Source organism: Haematobia irritans, chromosome 1, assembly GCF_050003625.1.
Source record: "Haematobia irritans isolate KBUSLIRL chromosome 1, ASM5000362v1, whole genome shotgun sequence".
Taxonomy (NCBI): domain Eukaryota; kingdom Metazoa; phylum Arthropoda; class Insecta; order Diptera; family Muscidae; genus Haematobia; species Haematobia irritans.
In genome coordinates this window covers 129186446-129193400 of record NC_134397.1, presented here as the reverse complement: position 1 = coordinate 129193400, position 6955 = coordinate 129186446, and the positions used below count along the sequence as shown (strand labels likewise).

General features: G+C 31.7%; 1 long non-coding RNA gene across 1 annotated transcript; it reads right to left on the bottom strand.

Moving 5' to 3' along the window:
• Positions 1-4443: 4443 nt before the first annotated feature.
• Positions 4444-5371, bottom strand: LOC142241933 (uncharacterized). Its single transcript, XR_012723878.1, has 2 exons — positions 5151-5371; positions 4444-5076 (listed from the first exon to the last, which is right to left on the bottom strand). It is a non-coding gene; the product is annotated as an uncharacterized LOC142241933 (long non-coding RNA).
• Between the last annotated feature and the right edge of the window lie 1584 nt (positions 5372-6955).

Sequence of the window (6955 nt, the reverse complement as noted above, 5' to 3'; positions counted from 1 at the left end):
CTTTTATTTACATCGTTTTTCCTTTCATTTGATTTCTTTTTTTTTACGAGAATTAATTAACAACTTGGAATGACATAGATAATGCGGTATTCGAATATACTACACTCGAAGTGGGTTAGTTTAACATTTGAATTAAAATTGAAAAGTATTTGATTAAGACTTTAAATCTGCTGTGGCCAAATTTATAATGCACCACCGCAACACTGAACAAAATATTTTGTCTTTACACTAATGACTTTGGTATTGATTTCGAGCCAAAGAAGCGGATAATAGAAGTAAGGATACATTTAGGACACAACTCTCTTTTAAATTTTAGTTTTGCGTACTGGATCCTAGGAAATACATTTTAATTAAATATTTTTATTTTTTCTTCATGTGCTATCAAAATCCTCTAGAAGCGTGATAATGGGAACTTAAATTTTAGAACTTATTTACGACTTCAAGTACAAATTATGCTATGTTTGAAGTAAAAAAGTCTTTAAAACAAAATGTTGGAATACCTCTCTATTTTTAAATGCTTTTTTGCTTTGTAGTCAAGATGCAAATAGTCAAAAGCTCAAAGAAGATTTCATAAATTTTAAAGATTTCTTTAGAATTCGCCAAGCTTACAACTTTTTCTTTTCTATTAGGATACCCAATTTTAAGTCGAATCACTATAAGGACTAAAAATTCACATTCGTATTTTAAAGACATGAAATTTTTGGCCTGACGACAATATTTTTTTCAGTGTACACTAAAGAAAGAGTTTTCTTTTCAGACAAACAAAATTTTATAAATCAAAGTTTTTTTGACAACATTCCATTTGGAAAACATCGAAATATCGATTTACGACTATATATATATATATATATATATATATATATATATATATATATATATATATATATATATATATATATATATATATATATATATATATATATATATATATATATATATATATATATATATATATATATATATATATATATATATATATATATATATATATATATATATATATATATATATATATATATATATATATTTATATATATATATATATATTTTGACAACATTCCATTTGGAAAACATCGAAATATCGATTTACGACTATATATATATATATATATATATATATATATATATATATATATATATATATATATATATATATATATATATATATATATATATATATATATATATATATATATATATATATATATATATATATATATATATATATATATATATATATATATATATATATATATATATATATATATATATATATATATATATATATATATATAAGCATGTCCGTCTGTCTGTCTTGTGTAATCACGCTGCAGTCTTCAATAATAGCGCTATCGTCCTCAAATTTGTTACACATCCGTCTGTAGTCTGTACGCAGGAAGATGGGCTATATCGGTCCAGGGTTTGATATAGCTCCCATATAAACCGATATCACGATTTGGGGTTTTGGGCATCTATAAACCGTAGCTTTTATTCGATTTGCCTAAATCTGGAAATTATTTTAGGACCAAAAACAGGTGTGTCCAGAATCGTGTGTATCGGTTCATGTTTTGGGATATTTCCGCAATATATACCCATCTCCCGATTTTACTTCTTTTAGAAATCGTTTATCCGATTTGTCTGAAATTGTAAATCAAGAAGTATTTTAAGACCACACTCAAAAAAAGTTTACTTGGATCCAAAGATTTTGACCTTCATGTAAGGATTTTGGTATTGATTCCGAGCCAAAGATGCGGCTTCTTTAAAATAAAGACATTTTTTAGGATCGATAAAATTAAAATTGGATACAGATCTCATTCATCGAATTTTTATTCTCTGTTTGCGATATATTAATAAAGGTATTCCTGTACAAACAAATTCCAGTTTCAAAATCCAAATTATTCCAAATACCTCAAAGTTAAAACTGTTTTCTTAATGCTAAAAAACTTTAAACCAAAGATGCAAATCCTTAAAATAAGCCTTTGCATATATATTTATAGCGTTTTTATCTTAAATATAAAAATTCAATATGTCAGTTGAGTTAAAGACGATTTCTTTAAATTAAAAATGTTTTTCTTTATTTTAAGGAACATTTGCCTTACTTCAAAGATCTACAACTTCAACAGAGCGACGCAAAATTTCAAGATTTGTGTCCTAAATTTAATGAAAAAAAATTTTTGAAGCAAGAATTATAAACTTTCTTTTAATTAAAATGTCATTATTTTAAAGAATTTTGTCCTTAGCATTGCGTAAATTTCGAGTCCTAAAATTGAAGTTGCATAATCTTCCATATTAGGTCAATATTTTTGTCAGTGCACTAATAGGTGCGTCGAAAATGGTGTGTATCGGTCCATGTTTTGGTATAGCCCCCTTATAGACCGATCTCCCAATTTTAATTCTTGAGCTTCTAGAAACCGTAGTTATTATCCAATTTGCCTAAAATTTAAAATCTGGAGATTTTGGGACTATAAATATGTGTTTAGAATATATTGTGTATCGGTACAGATTTTGACATGTCGCCCTTATAAAGCCGCCCTTCTTTTTGGGGTCTAGATTCTGTAGGTTTTTCAGAACCACAATTAGGTGTGCTGAATTTGGTGTGTATCGGTGCATGTTTTTGCATAGCAATCATATAGACTGATCTCCCGATTTAATTCCTTGGGCTTATATAAACCGTAGTTTTTGGTAAGCCCTCCATATAGGCCGATTTCACTTCTTGATCGTAAATTGCTTGAAACTGAAAGTAAAATATCCACATTTTACTTCTTCTAATCATCTGAATAATAAGGTTAAAAACCCTCAAATTTTAGATTTCAAATCAAGGCGTTATTTCATCATTTTCATGCACACTTACACGAGATGTTTATGATCCCTCTAAAACTCAAGCAAAAATTATTGATATAAATCCTGAATCTGATCTTATATTCAAAGGTAGAATCTTAAATTTATCTTCGCGAAGCGTACACTGAAAAAAAAGCATGCTCGGTTCCAAAGATTTTGGCTTTACTTTAACAATTTTGATATTGATTCCGAGCCAAGGTTAGGATAGGTGGCAGCCCTTTGAAGTCCCAAAAAGCCGTTGCCATAACCTTACCAGCCGATACAATTGTTTTTGCCTTCTTTGAGGCACTTCCTCCAGCTTCAGTCCATTGTTTGGATTTTTCTTTTGTCTCTGGAGTATAGTCGTGGATCCATGTCCCATCAACAGTTATGAAACGATGCTTAACATCCATTTTAGTTCGCTTAAAACGATCCAAACAAGCTTAATTCTTATGCGTTTTTGATCGACTGTTAACAAATGCGGCACCCATTGTAATGTCCAACTACACTTCATAATTTTTTTGAATTTAACACAGGACCCTTTATGTCTAGTTTCTCCCGATGAAGGTGCTCAATCGTTGGACGTGGAAAAACAGGATACGAGGTATGGGTCGAAATAAATTTTTAAATAATACGAGATCTAGGTAGACAGGGAGCCGTTGATCGCTAGCTAGCAGCCGGGTGGGGGGTTCGGGTCCCCTAGATTCTCTGATATCCTTCAATCCTGGACATAAACAAAATTATTATAGACTCCCTAAAGACATGAAATAGAACACGATGGAATATCTAACCACACATAACAAAACCCCAAATGGTTAGAATTAATGTTAAACAAATTATCTAGGAGGAAAGTTGTTTTGTAAGGAATTCCTGGTGTTCTGGAATCCTTGGCCTCTTTACCCTTATCCCTGCCATGGTATTAGTGGCCTACAATGTTACTAATACCCCTACTCAGATATTACCCTACCTTTACATCACCCACGTAAGAATATTGAAAAGTTTAAGGATTCATTTTAAAAATTATTTTCATTATATTTCTAATATTTTAATTAAAGTACATAATACGAGTTTTCAAAAATATCTGGTAGTTAAATAAACAATTAAATTCAAGGACAATTGTAAGAGCATATTGCAAAATCGTTTAGATAAATTTTGTGATTGTAAATTCTCTTTCCACGGAATTTTAACTGAAATTATATTAAGAAAAAATAAACTACAAATATCCTGTGGCAGGACTCTAATATTTGTTAAATTTAGACATGAAGTATTTTAGTGAGGATCAGTTAAATTAACGTGGAAAGGATACTAATTCCAAGGATTTTATATTTTTTTTTTAAGTTTTTTTTTTCTTTTTTTTTCTACTAAATTTTGGGAATTATTAATTCAAAATTTTCGAAATTCTATTAATTAAACTTTCTTAGTGATTTTTTTTTCTCATTTTCATTTTTTTTTTCATATGCATGTAAATCAAATTTATCAATGTTATTTTTATATCAAAACTTACTTTTTTTTTGTTTTGTTGTTTTCAGTTTGTGTTATTTTGTTCCTTGGTTGTGGGTTTTAGCCAAAGTTAAGAACTTAACATTCGATGGTGATCTCCGAGGCCTCGTTGAACATGGTCGTATGTTGTTGTTTTTGCTGTTGAACTTTACTTTACTTTCCTTAGCTAGCTATAAATTGGTTAATAAGAATGAAATTGATAAATTGATGATTTTATGCATATGCCTGGCTGATAAAATTGTAATAATTAAATTCATACATATATAACAACATTCTGGGGGTTTGAACTTGGATCGCTAGATATGGTTGGTTTTCAGTCGGCGCTTTAGCGCTCTGGGCTAGCGGCTGATGTGGCCGATATGCAGCATTTGCAAGACATGGATCACTGGGAGTCAATGGTGGTCTCGTTGAACAAACCACCAGCTGGTGAGAGAGTTATTTTTAGATTCTCTCCAATTGGGTGATATACTCTCACACAACAGAGTATCTATGAGTGGCTAAAAGCTTCCGCCTGTTGATAGGCCTTTGGTTGAGAATGGGCACACTCTTGGACAAAAGGATAGGAGCACTGGGCTTTGGTATTTCCAGGTGTATCACCGAATCCTCCGATGATTGTTGGTTACAATTTCGCCTCACAGAAATTTATCAGAACAGAAATTCTTCTTATTTACTGTTGTGGAAATAACTCATAAACGAGGAATTTCTTTAGGTTACTTCAGGGTGGGAAACCCTCTCCAAAATTAATGAAATTGCGTTTATCTGTTACAAAAAAAAAATAGATTTTTTTTTTTTTGTAAATTTCCACACCACTGTCATGCTTTAAAAACTCTTACCTCAAAAAAGAAATAAAATTCAGCCTTTAAACATTTACAGCATGAATACCCAAAAACAAAATTTCGCGCAAATAATAAATTGGCAGGAATTTAATGCCTCTTAATTGAAAACTCCCTCAAATTACCTAAAGGAAATTAGGCAAATTATATCAGATTCACAATAACTTTTTGCACTAGATTTACCGCAATAATTTAAGGTAGAATTTTGAAAAAAAAATTCAATTATGAACAATTGGTTCTCGTTCAATTGTTACAGCTTTCAATTCTTACATTCAAACACTTATTATTGAGAATGTTTCCTGTACTGCGCTTGAAAAACAAAAGCAAGCTCATACCCTGGTGCAATTTTATTTATATGAGCTGAGGAACTAGATCACTTCCCACCACTAAGATCAATATAGGAATGGTGTGAAATTTGAAAGATATCGACCGCTATGTTCTAAAAAAAATACAGTTTTAGTTCTCACACTTTGGTCAACAATTACCTGAGAATAGTTTGTCTCATGACCGTTTGCCCTTGGCTCGAAATGACAATAAGAAAAATATGAATTATAAAATAAAAAAAAAGAAAAAATACTAATAGTAATTATAAAAAAAAACAACCCTCGCTGGGGTTTGAACCGGGGTCACCAGTCATTCGAGGCCAACGTTCTACCAACCAAGCCATTGCAACCCATGAGAGACCTGCTGACTAAAACAATGTTTACCCCGTTGGACTTCGAAATCCTACAGATGTTTCTACTTGGAGAGTAAAGAGCAAAGCCATTGAGAGTCAAATTGTAGTTATATATACCCGTATATACGTTATTGGGCCAAACTCTGTACAAGACCCATCAAACATTTCAGTGACTACATCATAGTGATATACATTTACATGTAAGACAAAAAAAAATATTCATCACAAAACCGGGTAATATCGGTCTATTAGACGGCGATATTAATCGGAGAATACTAACTCTAGGATCGCATATCCTTTGCGTGATATGTACCAGTGGAATTTCCATCTATGTCTTTGAGGACATAATAATTGGTTCCTATTTTATCTTTTACAATTGCTTTGATGAAAGTTGGCGCAAGCTTAGAGCTGAATCTCTTTTCAGCACTGCTTTGGGAAAAGTTTCTCCTGTAAACTATTTGTCCAACAGAAAAAGATACAGGACGAGTCCGTAAATTATATTGGTCACGATTAGTATTATATGCCTTTGCAATGTTTTCTCGTATTTCTTTCCGAACGAGAGCAAGTTTGTCCTCTCTTTTCAATGGGGATATTGGGTCATCCAAAAGATTGACATGCCTCAAAAGCTTATATGAATCGCCGTGGGTAATCATATCAAACCCGAATGTGGCGAAATAAGGAGAACATTTGATGGCTTGATGAAAAGCATTTCTCAAGGCACAACTTATTGAACTCAAATGTTCATCCCACATTCTATGGTCCTCTTTCAAATAAGCTCGTATTGCCGCTATGATAGATCTGTTCACACGCTCAGAGGCATTCGCTTGAGGTGAATATAGCGCGGTATAAATATGTTGAATACCCATTCTGGTTAAAAATGCATTAAAATCACCGGCCCGAAACTGGGAACCATTATCACTGATAATAAACTCGGGTACACCGAAGACATGAAAAATGTCCTTCAAAAGGAATTCTTGGATAACACCAGACGTAAATTTTTTCAAAGGGCAAAGCCAATGAAACTTTGTTAAATGGTCTAGAACAATTAATAGACCAATATGTCCACTCTTTGATCTCGGGTATGGTCCCAAAATATCCACATATAAGCGTTGAAATGGCCGTACTGAGA